This window comes from Oryzias latipes, chromosome 7 (assembly GCF_002234675.1).
Source record: "Oryzias latipes chromosome 7, ASM223467v1".
In the NCBI taxonomy this organism is placed as follows: Eukaryota; Metazoa; Chordata; class Actinopteri; order Beloniformes; family Adrianichthyidae; genus Oryzias; species Oryzias latipes.
In genome coordinates, this window is record NC_019865.2 from 22416743 (window position 1) to 22434629 (window position 17887).

Below are 17887 nucleotides of genomic sequence, written 5' to 3' on the forward strand. Positions count from 1 at the left end.
GAGCCAGAGATTGATTAGATCTATATATTTAAAAATAATTTTGACAAGTAAAAACAAGTGTAGACAAGACGAAACAAGAAAAGACAAAAATTACATAAAACAAGAAAGCAATATAAAACAAGACAAGACAAAATTATATAAAGAACAAAAGTCCAAAAAAAGTGTGAAAAAGAAAGATCTTGAACATTTTAAAAACAACAAAAACACATTTTTCATCAAAATGACAAATCTGTGTGAATCAGATTTCTAAAATATAAAATAGCTGTAGTTTTTTCACACTTGGGTTTTCGAATGACTTAAGATAATGATCTGATTTTTGGTGTGCATGTAAAATGGGTAACCTAAATCCACATTCTCTGTTCCCAGCCTAATCCTCACTACACTTCCCCAGAAAGCCATGTCATAACTTGCTGGAGACAAACCCTTTCTATTGTTCAAAACACAAAGGGATCAAGTTGTCTCTATTTACAATGAACTGGCTCTTTCAAAAGGCTCTCCATCTAAATCATTTGTGTACACATACTCAGAGACATACACACTTAAGACTGGGCCTCTGCCCCCTCTGTGTTGGGTGTCACCAGATTAGAGACTTCTGTGGTTTCCCTCTCACATAAACCTCTGAATCCTGCAGGGCTTCCTTTGCATACGGGCTATTCATTAGTGTCCTGCAGAGTGTGACCACTCACCCATGGGAGGGGAAGGTCATCTCCCAGCCTCCGACTAATCATGGCTGCGAGAGGCACCCCCACCATCTACAGCTGACAGGTGGATCAACGTGCTCTTTGTCAAATCACCTGGAGGTCTGTGTTTTAGTCTTTTTTTCTTCTTCCACTGATTATGGGGTAAAGCCAATGAGTCAGAAAGAAACCCTTGTTGGGTCTTAACAGCTGGTCTTCACTCATTACCTTCATATGTTCTTGTTTTTTTGGGGGAAAAAGATGAAAGAAGAGTCTGACTTGTGGAGGGTAGAAGCTAATGAAATAAAGAGTAGACAAACATAACAATTAATGCTTAGCTTTAAGTTAGCGTTAAACCTGGGTGTGTCTGCATCAAAGGGAAAGAAAGGGAGGTATAGCCCCCGCCGTGTTAATTATGGTACATGATGTCTTTACTCTAAAGGCATGTGGAAAGGGGTGCAAGAAATTTATTCTAAGCGTTAAGGAAGTCTAAAGGATCAGCAAGAGTAAGTCCTACCAGAGGAAAATGTTCCACATCTTAAGAAAGAAAATAAGTGATCCTGGTGATTCGCTTGATTGTGTTTTAGGCTGAAACTGCGCCATGTTGTAAAGTTACTATGGAGACTGTAACAGGACTTAAAAATGTACCCCTGCTCTCATGAGGTCACAAATTCCACCTAGTCGCGTGGTTCTAAAGCTCAGTTGTCCCCACAGGTTATCTTGTTTGTTGATCCATGAGAGCTGCTTGTAGGTGCATTCTGTTTGCTGACTGCTGATAGGACCGGGCTGGCTGTTTCCCATTGTTTAACTGTTGACAAGAAAGATAACGCTGTATTTACCTAAAATTGTTGAACTACTTAAACCAAAAAGAATGCTTGAATTTGACTTGATCACTGGGCATCTTCACTTTGAAGAACCGTCACATACAAATAAAAGCAGTTTAAAAAGAGTCACCTGGATTTACTATTGGAATTCTAGCAGATAAGAGAATTGATCATCTGACTTTGCTAAAACTTTCACAGTGTGCAACACCTTCTTGGTTCTTCCAATAGAAAATACCAAGGACTTTAGCCTCCTATGTCAATGTACATATGAAAAACACTATTTGGTACGGAGTATTTAATCCTATTGGATTTGTAGGATCATCTCTAATGTGCCACACATCAAAACATAGGGGCATGAAGGTTGCACGTTAGTCCAATGGTTAGTGTAAAAACTGTTTGTGTTGCTTCAGTTGCACCTCCGAGGAGAGGGACCAGGCTGCAGACAAGATGGCGCTTGACATTATCGGCTAGAGACAGAAATTATGGAACTTACCCCAACCCAAACGAGTTCAGAATTGTAAAAAAATATATTAAAACTTAAGTTAAAATAAGGTTTGCTTTGAACAATATTGGGGGAATCTCCAGCTCCGTTTGAGAAGTTCTGGTTCTGGCTGTTGATGTCTGCAGCCAGGTCCCATTGCCTCTGAAGGTATGTCTTTTGTGTTTTCATAGTTTTCCATAATGCATTTTAGTCCTCCAAGGTAGATATCAAAGCCTGCATTAGATGCTGTTCCTTGGTCAATTTGGTCCCTGGTTTCACTTTCTCCGTGTAAAATCCTTGTTTGCTTTCCTATTGGCTCTCCCTCAGACTAAACCCTTTTTTAGTCAAGTGTTTTGGTGCCGTTCCTGCCTCCTGTTCTCTGTCATTTGAGTTCTTTGAAACCATTCAGCCTCACAGCCTCTGTATCAACTTATGTGTCTTTGCTAAAAGTGTCAGCGATATAATGGCATGCACTGAGAGAATGTTCCAGAGCTGTCCCTGCCTGAGTGCATTCAGGGAAACAGTGAGCACCAGCTCTCGTTATCAGGTTGGCAGTGGATGCCCACAACTTCCACTAGTGGGGAATTGGGGTAATTTTCCCCCAGTAATACCTGTGGAAATGGCTGTCCAAACTCCCTTCTAAAATGGCTGGTTGTGAGTCTAAGGGCTGGACAGTGCAGTGTTTAGAACTCACACCACATGCAAGAAGACAATCGTTTGAATCCCTGCTGGGACTTTTCTGTGTGGAGTTTGCATGTTCTCCCCATGCATGGGGATTTCACCAAGCACTCCAGCCTTCTCCCACAGTCCAAAAACATGCTTCATAGATTAACTAATGATTCTAAGTTGCCCGTAGGTGTGCATGAGAGTTTGTGGCCTTGCAATGGTCTGGTTGTTGAGGGTGTACCTGGTTTGGCTCTAGCAACTCATTGACTCTGGAAGGGATTCAGTGGGTTCTGAAGATGAATGGATGGATGGTTGTGAGTCACACAAATCCCAGCTTCAAAACAAAGTATGCATGCACACAGGAATCCAAGTTTCTGGAATCAGTTGACTGACAGCTGCCTCATTGTTTGAGATGGATGTTTCTGCATTTATGCAGCACTCATCGAACCCCTGTTGCAACCTCTCACAACACTTTTTTTGGCCATGACAGCTGCTCAAAGAACAGCTGTCAGGATAACCTGACAAAACCTGACAAAGCAAAAGGGAACAATTTGTTGGCTTGAGGTGCAACGCTGGGCAATCAAGGTTCAGCGTTCATGGCAGGTAATAAAGTGTCACTGGCTTTCCTATAAGTGGAGGTAATGAGTCTGACACAAAACATCTGGCTTACTAATCAAAACCCTCCAAAATCAATAACTAGAACCATGTGTATCTTTGCTTCTCTGTCCACAGTTTAGACTTTTTTACTCTCTCTCTCTCGACTCTCAAAGAATTCTAGGACACGTTAACTATTGAATTACACCTCTGTTTGGGTAATACACCTTAAGCCTCTTTTAAAATTAAAGTGAATTTTGTGTTTCTAGCTAAAGTATCACTGTGTCATATAATGTACACTTGCTAGTGAATCATTTAGGGGCAGGACTTTGTATTTTTTCCAAACAAAGTGGAAACCAAGAGTGAACCAGACCCAGCATGTTCCATGTTCTGGACCAAGTCTTTGTACATTTTAGACATTGGTAGCAACAAAAAACAAACATATGGGATGCTCAGCTGCTCAACTAAACTGTTCATAAAAAAAATCAGTACACTTGAAACACCAGTTAAGGTACATTTACACCACCCTCAGCAACTAGTAGTTGCAATCTGTTATGCATATGGTTGTTTTCTGTTGCTGGCAGTGTTGAATGCTACGTTCACACAAGACATGTGATGAGCATTCAGGAAAGCTATAAGCGCATTCTTGAACACAAGCTTAGCCCATGGTGTTCATGCTGGACGAGCAGAGAGGGGCTTCTTCTTCTACTTTTTCACAAGCGCATGTCTGCCACCTACAGTTGGAAGAGGCTTGGTGTGAAATTTCAAAGCCGTGCAAATCTGGTGAATCTTGCTCCAGGCTTTATTCACAGCTCTATTCCAATGTATCAGGGGTGGCTAACCCTGGTCCTCAAGAGTCACAATCCTGTCTATTTTCCAGCTCTCCCTGGACTGCTTGATGCTGACAACCTAAATCAGGTGTGTTCAGTCAATCAGGATGTGAAATCACTTGAGTCAGCTATTAAACAGCAAGCTGGTTAGGGAGAGTTGGGAAACAGGCAGGGTTGAGGCTCTTGAGGACCAGGGTTAGTCACCCCTGCAATATGAAAAGACTTGGTGTTATATAATTCCAGCAGAGCAAAAATCACAATTATCAATTTCTCCTCCATGATCAATGATCAATTGTCAAACAGTTGGCCCTTCTGTGTACTTATGAAGGATGCTACCCAAACGTCACTACCTAATCCGAGTCCCTGATTGGTCAAAGTTCAACTAGTTTAACTTTCAACGCCTGTTCAGTGTCTTCATATTTTTTATGTAAAGCTCGAAAACAGACTTAAGTACTTGCGTAGTGACGCGTGAACACTAGTTCTGAACACGAACGCATGAAACGCATATGAGCACGTTTACACTGACTTTTTCTCAAAAGTGGCCACTTGAACACCCATAGCAGAGGCTGGTGTGAATGTAGCATCACACAGCAGATGCATTTCTCCAAACTATTACATGTTCTTTAAAAGGCATTAATGTTAGCTTATTTGTTGAATAAGTGTTTTTTTTAATAAGTTTTTACCCTCAATTTGCTCAAAAAAAATAAAATAGGGATGTTACGGATCAAAGCTACAAAGCACAAGATAATTTGTATTTGTCATGAACAGTCTAACTGCTGAACGGACATCTGTTCAGCTGAACCATCAGACGGAGGAAGTGAGCAGTCACAGACCACAGGCACGTTTGTTAACCATCTGCACCAAATTTTTTTTATTTTTTTATGTAAAGCTGTTAAAACATCCATGCTGTTTGAACAATGTGTGCATGTGTTTATTTTATTTTACAAGTGATCCCAACATTAGGAGAATTAGAAAAAGACTGCAAGACAACCAATAATCTGTGATTTTTAGCATTGAAATATACAGTGACTGATGTCAGTAAATGCTTTAGTTATGAATGAATTAGCCTCCTGCTGCTACGCAAAATGACGTATGTTTGTCCTAAAACTGAGTTAGAAACAGTTAAACTATTGTCTTTTCTCATCAGGATCCACAGAGAGATGGAAACAGCTGCTGCACTGGGGAACCAGGAGGCACCTGTGGAATTCAGTCGTCTCTTTCACTGCCAGACTGTGGATCATCCAAACACCTGGATGAAGTCTGGACACTCAGTTCTCTCTCTCTATGTCTTTGATTTTCAGTCGGTCATGTGTTAATAAGGAAAAAAAAAGAAAAATAATGTTTTACTTTGAAGCTTAAATGTTTGCAGTTCTTCCAGATCTAAGTTTTCTGACTTTCAACCCTATTAACTGAGAAAAATAAAAGCGAATATTCGGTTTTGAAGCATGTGGGGTTTAACTCAACCCTTTAAGACGTCATAATGCCTGGCTGTACAAATGACATATTCTGAGTGAAGGAAAGACTTACTCCCTAACAACACACAGAGAGGTCTGGAAAGCTGTGTCATTAAGGAAGAACCAGTAAATGACCCGGCCCAGGAGGTCCCTAGTGCCGTCATCCAAACCTCCCCTCTCCTCACCCCGCTGATATCATCGGCATGGCCTGTGTCACAACTTGAACGGATGGAAGCTATTACAGCTGGTGGCATAGGAGCGTACAGTCATGATGAAAATCAGAGCTCTGCCTCTATTTTTGCCTGACCTGATTCCGAGTGCTGTTCGGTACTCTGAATCGTAAGATATTAGAAGACATATGCAGCCTGTAAAACAGTTTAATCTGACCTACCATAATAGAGTAAATTGTATTGATAACCCCTGTTATTGTTTTATTTTACCTGTCATTCTGGTGTCTCCCTATAACTCACTCTCCATAAATACATTGCATTTTGTTTGGGTGCAGAAAGTTGTTCTGCATTCAGTTTGTTGTTTTTCGGACATTCATGTTTGTTTTTGTAAGTCAGACAAGCATTTTTCCAATCATTCCAACACCACATGAACCCAGTATTTCTCTAAATTTGCATATTCCCTTAGGGACATCAACCTATTGATGCAATTGGCACTAAAATGAGAACAAAAGTCACAGTTTTGAAACAGAAACTCCAAAATTTTAACATATATTTATTAATTTTCAGAAAAAATCAAATTATTTTTTTCATCCAGATTTCATGTTGTTTCTTTCTCTAATGAAGTGAGTTACCAAAACACTCCACGCATCAGCTCATGCTCTGGCCCTTCTGTCAAATTAACAACTTTTTTTGGCCCACGAGTAAAAAAGTTTGCCCACCCCTGCAATGAACAGTCTGGGTGTGCAAACAGTTTTGTAACCTTTGTTGTCAAATCTTTGTCTGACAAGTTTCTATAAATTAAAGAATTACACGAAATTACAACGTAATTGTAAGGATAACCAATTTTTACAAAAAACAAAGGCTGAATTCGAATTGTTCCCCCACCCCACGGCCTCTCCCTACCCTTCCAAACGGAGAGGTATGGAAAAATAGGCTGTGTCTGAATTCCCACCCTAATTCCTAAACTAAAAAACTGTATAGTGTGATACTATGTAGTGCCCTGGATTTTAAAAGCAATTCAGACACCATGCTCACTACTGTTTTTAAAATGGCAAATATGACATCACAGAATTCACAAATAGAATATCTAATTGATATGAGTGTTTTATGATGACTATTTATGATTCCACTGTATCCTGATGATGAAAACATTGATGGTGAATTAAAAATACATTTAAATACCTTTTTTTCACAAAAATTGTTCAGACCCAATGCATTGTGGGCTATATTCGCCAATCTAGTGAGCATTGAATGCACACTGGTTTTTCCCAGAGACTTCTGGGAAATTTTTAGGGCACTCAATTTTGGGATTGTAGATTTGGACAACATTACAAAATGGCGAACGTACTTTATAGTCCACTATGTAGTGAGTAGTGAAGGAACTCGGACATAGCCATAGTGTCTTTGAATTCAGATGTTACTCCCACTTGATGACATCAATAGTCGCCGGTCAACTATGTTAGCGCAGAGCGGCCAGCGCTCGGAAATACACAACATCAGTTTTATAACTTTAAAAAGGTCAAAAAACCATCATAACAAGAGTCATTACTTATATTTAAATGTAAACTTCTGTGCATCAGAGCATACCCACGTGAAGAAATTCTTTTCTCTTAAAACACTTAAAAACACAATTTTGGACAACCCTACCCCTCCAAATGCCCCTACAATTGGAAGGATAGGGAAAAGCTGTCGGGGAAGAATTAGGATTCAGCCGAACAATTTCCCTTCTGGGTTGGGTCTGCATAACAGAATTATTCCATGTTTTCTTCGTTCAGTTTTCAGTGTCTTGCCCAATGAGACTTTTATGAATGGGCGGGCAAGGCGGGAATTGAGCCTGCCAATCAGAGGTCGACCGCCCAATTACTGCACCACGGCCACCCCCTACATGACACACGATTTGTGATTTTTAAATGAAGTTTCTTCCACCAAGCTTGCATTTTAGGTCCAACACCACATCAATCCTGACAAACAGAAAAAGGTGCAGTTTCAGCAACAAACCCCTATCTAGTTTTTATTTTTTCTGTCTACTGTAAAAATGTTCCAAATTTGCATGGTCACATTCTATTTATGGTTCCCAATTTGTCTATAATTTACATGATTATGTCAGTGGTGCTGACGGTAAAACCGATATGAAGCTCATTTTTTTATTTGGATTTTACCTTGATATTCCACACAGTTGGGGTTTAGCCTTGATAGGTGACAGTGACATCCTCAGGTATACTGGTAGACGAGTTCCAGCAACTGAATGAGGCCCCTTCTCCCCCAGTCTCAAAACCCAGCATACTCAAAGCAGGTAAAAATAATTTATTTGGTTGAGCCCATAAAAGCTAGAGCATTTTGGAGTGCACAAAGGCCAAAATTACAATAAAAAAACAGGCCTACCAAGAAGAACCCAAATCTTACCTGGTAAAACAACATGAACCAAAAGACAATAACTTACCTCCATAAAACAACCAAAACAAGAGAAAAACATTACTCAAAATAAATGGCAGTCCACTCCTACAACTCTAAACTCCATGTTGCTAGTTTTGGGAGAGGTGAGAGATGTCAAATGAGCCTCAATGGGTCTTCTTCCTGGTTTCTTTAATAGCAGGTGTGATTCCAGGTGTGACTTCCGGCAGCCATTCCACTCCTGGTGCTGGAGCACCACACCACATTTGCATGAAAAAAAAGGAAACAACAAAAAAGGAAGAAAACGTCCAGGAACATAACACACGCATATTTTGAATTTAAATCCAGTGGATATAGTTTGTAGATATGTATAAACATACAAATTTGGATTAAATGGCTAGCTAGAAAGCATGACTATCTTCTAAACCAGTTGTTGAAAACAGATTTTACTGTGTTTCATGACTGCCATTAATTGAACGAGCGCAAAGATAAACTGAGCAAGTGTAATCAGGAACTGAGCGAGCGAACCTACAACTGTGCAAGCGCAATGCTAACTGAGCGACCCCGCATTTTACAAGTGCACGGTTGCAATCCGAACTGAGCGACTGTATTCAGGAACTGATTCAATTATTTGGGGATGTTCTGAATGTGTCATGAGGAGGAATTTGTTCCTTGAGTCATTAATCTGTTTGAGATTCTTGTTAGAGGTGGTTAAAGCTGGTCAACTGACTTTAACCAATTGGTAATGGCTCCTGTGGTTCTCAAAAGCCTTTATTCAACAGTAAAAACCTTATTCTACTAAAGACTCATGCAGCTGCATCAAAAATTAGATAATAATGACATCTAATGTCTTTTAAATGAGACCTTTTTTCTTGTTTTTGTCTTATCGGACCATCAGGCTCCCCTCCTCTCTCATGACTGCAGGCACATGTCATTGTTGAGAGCGTAGAGTATTACAAAGACAAAAAAAATATTCCTTTCAGGAGTAGCTGAGCCCCTCAGCGACTGTGGTTCAGTCAGATCCTCATAAGCTTAGGTGGATCTGTCCAAAAAAGCTGGACGCGCCCAGGACGGCAGCTCCGCAGGGAGTCTGACCCCGTCTGTTACTCATGGAAACAAACACAGGCAGGTTTAGTGGGGAGCTCAAATTTTCCAGGTTGTCCGCTTCCCTTAGTTGCATGAGTTGGACAAAGGAGGGGGGTATTACAGACTTATTATATCATGCTAAATGTGCGTGAGTCAAAGCGAAAGGCTGACTGAGGGATTGGGGGCTGCCTTGTAAAAAGGGAAATTTCAGTCTTAAGAGCTCCTGTACCTAGACAGAATTCAACCAGAGGTCTGTGCCAAATCATTCATAGAAACCAGACACGTTCACATGAGGAGTGAGGCTTTCACTGCGCTGCTCCAGAGGGAACTGCTGGAGGAGTGACGAAACCGAAGAGGAGAGGAGAGGTGGGCTAAAAAAGAGAAATAAAAGAACAGGGCAGATCCAAAACTTTAGCCGTCATTCCTGGTCAGAGGCAGGACAAACAGAGCACCAAATCCCTGCTTGTGTCTGATGGTTCACCGTGCACTCATGAGATTTGTACTGCTATGAGAAGTAACCCAACATAACACTTAACTGAGATAACAGGGAAAAAAGTGAAAACTTGGCATTTGAGAAACTTTGTAGGCGCTTGATATCTTCTTGATTTGACTCTGGATTTAGGGCTACTAAGTGCAACCGCATGTTTATGCTGATAACCACCCAGGTTCAACTTTGAACTCATCGACAGCTTATCCAAAAAGGTATTTGAAGGCAAATCAAAGGGGAACCGCATCAATAAAAAAAGGTGTGCTTTGTTAAAAGACCCACTGCAATGAAAATTGTGTTTTTTGGTGTTTAAAACATGTTTTTCTGATGAAGGAGGACATATGTAAAGAAAAGTAAGATTAAAATTGCATTTCTGAGTATTTCTATGTTGAAATTGTTATGAATCAGGAGCAGACGAAAAAATACAGTTGGGAAAAGTCTGTTTCAACTGACAGTGGTGCTATGATCGACAACTCCTAGCTCAGCTCCATTCTGATAGATCCACTTGTAGACAAATAGATCTATGACCATCTTTGTTTTCTTCATCTGAGCTGGTATCTGACTCAAAACTGTCCAGCTGGATAGCTCTGATATTGCTCACCATTTTTGTTGCACCAGTAACGTTACCTTGGTGTCTGAAGGGCTATAAGCTAGTGGGAGAGAGTGTTAACAAAAGGCAAATGGGAAGTGGGTGGGCTCACATTGCGTCAATGCCCCGCCCACAACTCAGAGGCGAACTCCTGATGAACTCCTGCTGTTCTGCAGAAAGTACGTCCTTAAAAATCTTCTTCTTAATGACACAGGTTTTTTTATTTTGACTAAAAACGGCATAATCTTGATTTAAATACACTGGGAACGATTTAACAATAGATGAAAAGATGATTGGAGTGGGTTTTTAAAATGATTTGGGGATCTTTACGGACCAATCCGACATGAGATCATCAAAAAGTTGTGAAATCAATTCTTTATATTATAAAAAACATTTTTTTATATTCTACTTTGCAAAGTTCCATGAATGTCATGTGGAAGAAATCTGCTGCAGCCAAGAACAGAGGCTGCATTTCAGGCGTTTGTGACCTGCTTTTACTCCGTGTCAGGTCATCGGCACAGACAGTGAGTGCCTGTGAATGCTGAACGCACTGATAAATAGTTCAGAGGAGCTCACTGCCTTATTTAGAATTGCCTTTGGAAGCAGGACTGAGTCACAAGACGCATGCATCTCCAAGACTGAGTCCAGAACACAGAAAGTCATTAGAAAAACTGAATCAGAATTTTAGCACAAACAAAAAGTGTTGCTGTTAATACAATGCAGGCTTTGTATGACACAGGTATGGCTGATGCCTCTTCGGTGTGAAGGATATTGCCTCTGACTGTGGAGTGGTGAATCAGCACTTAAAGCAGTGTTGTCATTTCCTGAAAGAGTCTGGAAAATTACAAGTCATCCTTAAGTTATTGCTTCCCTGATGCCTGAACGTATTGTAGGTTTAAGGGTAATTGTGTTTTATTGTGTGTTATTTAACAAGAATGTCGTTCAGTCTAAAAAGACTGGTTCCTTGTTTGGTTCACTTCATTTGCAGATGCTGTATGAATTTTGTTATGAGGAGACAAAACATCGCACACAAGTGCAATGTTCAGCCGCATCCTCAGGAAATTTAATTTACACTGCATGACTTCTAATTCAGTGCTTACAAAACAAAAGCTTCTTTGTATTAAAGAAGCTTCAAGATGTCCAATTAAGAACTTGTGGTGAAAATCAGAATACGAAAAGATATAAAATTAAAATAAAAAATTTAGCAGTGAGGCAAAAACAACCTGTTATGCACAATTACACATCCATATGTGAAGTGAATACAAAGCTGAATGACCAACAAATCTGACTTTAAATTGTTTATTTTCTTGCTTTGCACAAACATTTGAATTGAGATCCGGGAGTTTAGGCTGAAATCAAAACAGGCACATATTCATTTAATGTTAACATTATAGATATTTAAGAATTAGTCTATTTTCTCAGGTTCCCTTCTCTGCTTCTTTGCCGGTCCCAAGCCGGGATAAATTGAGAGGGTTGCGTCAGGAAGGGCATCCGGCGTAAAACATTGCCAAGTTAACCATGCGACTCATCCTCGAAGGAGAGGTTGTTTCGCTGTGGCGACCCCTGATGGGAAAAGCCGAAAGAGAAAGAAGAAGTCTATTTTCTCAGGTTAAATACTGTTTAAATAAAAAAAACATAATATTGTTAAACTCAACTTTACAATATAGTCCACAGCTTTATATTAGTTTTCACTTTGAAAACCCTGTATAATGATCTTGATCATCAAAGATGAAATACTTTACTGTGTTCATACTGTATGTGTAGCCAATATCCAATATAACATAGTTTACACAGTTTACAAAAGTTTAGATTTATTGATTAATTTCAAGCATCAAAAATAAGTGAATACTGCAAGAAAAAATTAAAAAACAGATGCATCAAACCAATTTCAGAAAGTAGTACATTAATTGGAAAATAAAGACAAAATCAATATGATAGAAGATGACACAGTTAATGTAGTTTATAGTTTTTCCTGAAACTTTATTTTTTCTTACTTTACTACTTTGTTTTGTGAGTGCTTTTACTTTGAAGGCACACTCTTGGGTAGTGTTCTGTTTTGTACATTCATAAACTCTCTGTGTTATATTAACATAGATTTCATTTTTCTTTATTGCAAGAAATGAAATATAAGATGTGAACACCAAACCCCAGGAAATTACTTTGAAATTATCCATCCACGCAACAAGTCCTGGATTGAGTTAAAAAAAACACTAATACATCATCAATGATCAAAAAATGCAGTCTACGGCCTACAACACAAACTTTAATAAAATGTATAAACACTAATAGCAATATAACAATATTTTTAAGTGTTCTATTCAAGCAAAGTTTAAGTATTGCCATGTTTTTCCTTTCAATACCATCCAATATGTATAAGGGATTGAAATGCAGCAAACTAATACCTCTCTCATTGAAACTTTGAGCTATGCAAGGATTTCTTTCTTTGTAGACCAACGGCTTCATTGGAGATGTAAAAACACCACATTCCTAAACACAAATGCAGGAAGGCTGGGATTGTTTGCCTGCAACAATTGGTTTTTCGAGCAGAATTCAGCACAAGGTCCTTACATCTCCCAAGAGCTTTTGATCACCAGGATATCCAAAAGTTACGCAGAGGTGAACAGGACTTGCCTTTTGCTTTAGAGTTTAGTCTCTCTTTGATCATCTTTTGATCTATTGTAAAAGCGATCCAGGAGGTCTTTTAATTATGGTAATGCCGTTTTTGCAACAATTTCTAGAAATACCAGTCGTTTTCTAGAACATAGTTTCTGCAGAGCATCAGTAGTTCATTAGAAATGGTCTGTTGGTGGACTGTTGGTCCAGAGCAACTCCATCCCCACTTCCTTTGCCAGTTGCTGAGAGGTCTCTGTTTACATGCTCTTCTCAGAAGCATAAATCTCCTCATAACCTAGCATTAGCAGTGCAACAAAAATGGCGTTTAATTGGAGCTATCCAGCCGCACAGTTTTGATCCAGATCCCAGCTCAGACAAGGAAAAAAAGACGTGCATGGATCTATTTGTCTCCAAGTGGATTCATCAGAATGGAGTGGAGCAGGAAGCTTGTGGATTGTATTTTTGATGTCATAAAAAGGTGCTTTTTCAAACTGCATTTTTCTTGCATTCTCCTGATTCATAACAATCAAAGATGCAATTATGATCTTAATTTGCTTTAAAATGCCACAAGAACATGTTAAAAACACAAAACAAAATCTTACACAAATTTAATCAGAGTGGGTCTTTAAGCCTTAAGAGTAAAACTAAAAGGATAGGCTATTTTTGATTCACTATTTGAGTTAAAGATCACTTGCAGCCAGCAGAGAAATCATACAAGTTGTGGTGGATGCAACATTAAGGCCTGTAACGGCCTTAGAAAAAATAAAATGTCTATGGAGATGTCCCAGAAATTGATTTATTACGAATAAAAATACCTGCCACTGGTTATTTTACAACATTTCTACCTTTGTTTTTACTGAAATTTCTTCATAACAGACATAATGATCTGCTGCTTACAAGATTTGCTTAAACACTTAATCAAATCAGTGTGTGTATTAACTAATAGAAACATAAAACTCAGCTTGGACTTTCCAACTCTTTATGTGGATAATTTAATGTTGGCAATGTGACTCGATTCAAGTAGGGGAGTCTTGAAATCTCATTTCAACCATGACCTTTTCAAAAGTCAGGTCTTTTTCCCAGACCTCATCATTCTGCGTCAGCAGTCATATCTAGAAAGGGTGTCAGTACCAGCAGGCTTCAACAGACCACCGGGGAATATAACCTTGCGGTGACTCCAAGATCAGTGAGATGACGGCGGACCCTCCACGTGTTGGCTCACACCAGCTGACACTGCTAATGCAGCCATCATAAAGCAAGGATGACTTCTATATAAGGCTGTGCATGCGTGAATGACACCTTGCTGGTCTGGACAGTGTTAACATCAACACAGACTTATAAGGAGGGGCGGAATAGATTACCAGGGGTCAGGAGGTGGGTGTAACTTTTTATTGGGCATCGTGACAAACCACCACAAACATTGTTTTTCAATGTTTACAGAAGGTGACACGGTTGAAGTATGGCACATTCTTTCTAGGTGTCCACATCGTTTATGGCCAGGCTGAACAGGAAATGGCTCACAATCCCAGAGGAAGTTGTCATAGTTGGGAAACGGAGCAAGAACAAAGTGACTGTGGTGGCTATGGTGTTTCCATATGAGTGATCCAGGGGTATCTAAGGTGTAACACAGAAGAAAAGCTCATTTTTCTGTTTAAACAATGATAATATTGGACAACATTGTTCCTAATTTTACAGCCACTTAATGACACAAGAAAAAAATTACCGGTAGTTTTTCTGATGGTTTAAGCAAAATAATGTAGACATAGTTGCTGCAAAACTGCTGTAATTGTCAAGAATTGATTGAATACCAAATGGAGAAGCTGATATATTGTAAAAATGATCCTTAAAAAAACTGAATGAAATTTATATAAAACCTTTTTATTATTTGAGCCAATTTGTGATAAAAAGGTGTGATTATTACAACTCAACTACAAAGTTCTTGTCTGTATCTTGCTGCAAGAGGAAAAAGCTGAGTACAGGGATATAATCTACTCAGCCCACACAAGACTTTGGATCTCCCTGGTGCGTTCTACTTGCAACACACTATTGCTCAATAAATCCTGGCTCACATTTTGCTTTAGACTTTTGTTTTTTTAAAACCAGCAAAGGGCTACAAAGAACCTTACAACCTTTTTAATGTCTTTTTGTGGTTTCTGGGTTCATCTTCTAAGCCATAACTCTTGTAGTTTTAACATGCTGATCTTTTGAAACTATAAGGTTCTAAGGCAAAAGGCAGATCTGAAGAATAACCACCCAATCTTTTTATTTTTTACTTTATTTTTAAAGATGGCTTAGTTAAATGTGTTGCTTGATCTATTATACTATAAATTGAATAATATTTTACTAAACTGGTCAACATGATGTACGCTAAACTCAATTTCTAATTAATTAGACGGATGGATTTTAATTTCAAGAAATTGATTTTAAAAGCTTTTTTCATTCAAGAAGCTTTGAAAGTAGTCCAGAAAGATAATAGTTTGAATTTCAAAGTTTCCAAAAACACACAGATAAAGTTGGAAAACTATCTGTGCTGAGTTGAATGAAATCTCTGTGGAAAATGTGTTGTTGAGAAGAGGTGAACCACATCCAGATACACAATAACCCGATGATTACCAGGATGAATAGATTTTTTTTCTTATTTGTGATTTCAGTTCTTTATTGTCTTCATAGAAGACAACTCTACAATCTCTCAGTTATGCTGTGAAATATCTCTTGACATCATCCATCTTTTACTTGTCTATTTTCTAATGTTCAGCTGGATCCTTTCATGAAGTCTTTGTTCCACCATCTACCCCAGCAGAACATAAACACCCACCTGAGCACTGGTGTAAGCTCTCCATTGCACAAATAGTACACTTGACTGAATGAAGTGCTTTACATGTGTTGGTTTGTATGCATAGGTATGTGCCTGTGAACTGTAGTTGACGTTGACATGTTTCTACGTTAGGATTGTTAGAGCCAGCAGCTTTGTAACATTTGAGTGTGCCCCTTTAGATAAACATCAACATGATTGATTCTACCCCCCATAATCATCCTTATATGTCCATAACCCTTCCTTTTCCCCCCTTTCATTTTTGCAATACCCTCTCCCCCTAACATCCCACTCTCTTCTTCCCTCATCTTCTTTTCTGTTCAGTCCAACAGAGAAAAGTTACAAATATAACCAATGTTAATTATGTTGATCCAAAATTACAAAAGGGGTTTATTGAAATATACTCCTCGTGTGTCAGAAGATTCACTACCCCCTTTTTTTTACAGTAAAATCTGTCCAACGCAAGAAGCCTTCGGCTCTCATCTGTTTGCTCAGCTGTTGGACAAGAAACATTAAAATTAAAAAATAATTTAAAAAAGAAGGTGCTACTCACCACCTGATAATAACTGAAGGTTTTCCTAAAGCTTCATACACACTAGCTGTTTAAATGCGCATTACACATCGCACTTATTGCAGGTTCTTGAATGCACGTTTAGCACATCATGTTCACACTGGACAAACAGGTAGGGGCTTCTTATTTTTTTTCTTTTTGTTACTGTTTACCAGCACGTGTCCGCCACTTACAGGTGAAAGAGAAAGTTGTGCAAATTTGCAAATCTTCCTCCAGGCTTTTTCCATCACAGCTCAAGTCCGATATGAAAGACTTAGTGTCCTAAAATTCTGGCCGGACACAAACCGCATTTATTAATTTCTTCTCCATGATCAATTTTTAAACGGTTACCACTTCGGTGCATTAAAAAGGATGCCATCCATATGACATAACCAAATCTGTGTCTCTGACGGGTCAAAGTTCATTCTGGTTTTTACTTTTGACGCGCATTCAATGGTCGAGCGTTTTGTTGTATAAACTCGTGTAGCTTTGCGTGAACACAAAAAACATGCATTTACATACTGTAGACTTTTCATTGGAAGTAGTCGCTTGAACACGCGTTGCCAAGGGCGGTGTGAACGTATCTTAAGACCCGTGTACGTTTTTAAGTGCCCTAATATAACCTTGTATCTAGTAAAGCAGCAGGAGTTTGCTTGTATCTGTTTTTGTCGCAATAATTTAGAGACTGTAATAAAAAAAGGAGTTTTCTCTGTGACTGAAAAAGAAGTCCCGTCTATAAATGTCCATTTTAACTGTGGTGTGGTTTGTTTTTGTCCCAGGAAACTGCCTCCACTACTTCCATGTGCATTGTGTCAACCATTTTAAGCCAAGACAGTGGGTGTGGGAACTCAGCAGCAGCAAATTGGAGGGAATGTGTGAATGATTATATGAGTGCATGTGAATTTTGTGTGTGAAACAATACCCCCAGGCTCTCCAGTGGTCATACTGATTCACTGCCCTCTCCAGCTGTACCCCCAGAAACAGGAACACACGCTCTGCAGCCACATTCTTTCACGGCGAGGCCTGCGACGATAGCAAAACACTGGAGCCGGTCAGAGGGGAAAGCTATCACTCCCAGAGACAAATAGGCCACCCAAATAAAACACCCCAGACAAGAGGCCCAAAAAAATGAGAAACTATCTGTATACCTATGTGAAGTTGGAGGTTTTCAAAACAAAAGGAATCCCAAATTGAAGCTTATTATGTTGAAATCCACAGCATTCTGTTAGTTAAGATTGAATTCCCTAAAAGCCTTCATTGGGTGAGTTTTCCTCTTCTTAAGTAACCTAGTTTCTAAGGGAAACCTGATTACTAGAAAATTAATTTACTCAGAAGTAACCAGAATTCCAAGGTCCTTGCAATGCTCATCTACTTCTGACAGAAATCTGACAGAAAACCCATGTCGCTCTAATCCACTACCCTGGTAATAGAAACCTGGTTTCTGTTTAACAAGACATTTAATGGCGCGTTCACACTGGCAGGTTTGATTCACGGCAGGGTCCTTTCCTCATATGATCCATTTTTTTTGGTGTGAAAGATCACCAGAACGGTGGAGTTGATCAAACAAGTGAATCTGGATCGAGAAACAAGAAAGGTTGTTCAGTTGTGAACAGACATGAGTGCATTTATGTGTAAACAGGCAGACTTTTCATGGACCAATAAG

General features: G+C 39.2%; 1 long non-coding RNA gene across 1 annotated transcript; it reads left to right on the plus strand.

The window, feature by feature from the left end:
• Positions 1-639: 639 nt before the first annotated feature.
• LOC110015309 lies at positions 640-5402 on the plus strand. Its single transcript, XR_002290485.1, has 2 exons — positions 640-800; positions 5220-5402. It is a non-coding gene; the product is annotated as an uncharacterized LOC110015309 (long non-coding RNA).
• The last annotated feature ends 12485 nt before the right edge of the window (positions 5403-17887 follow it).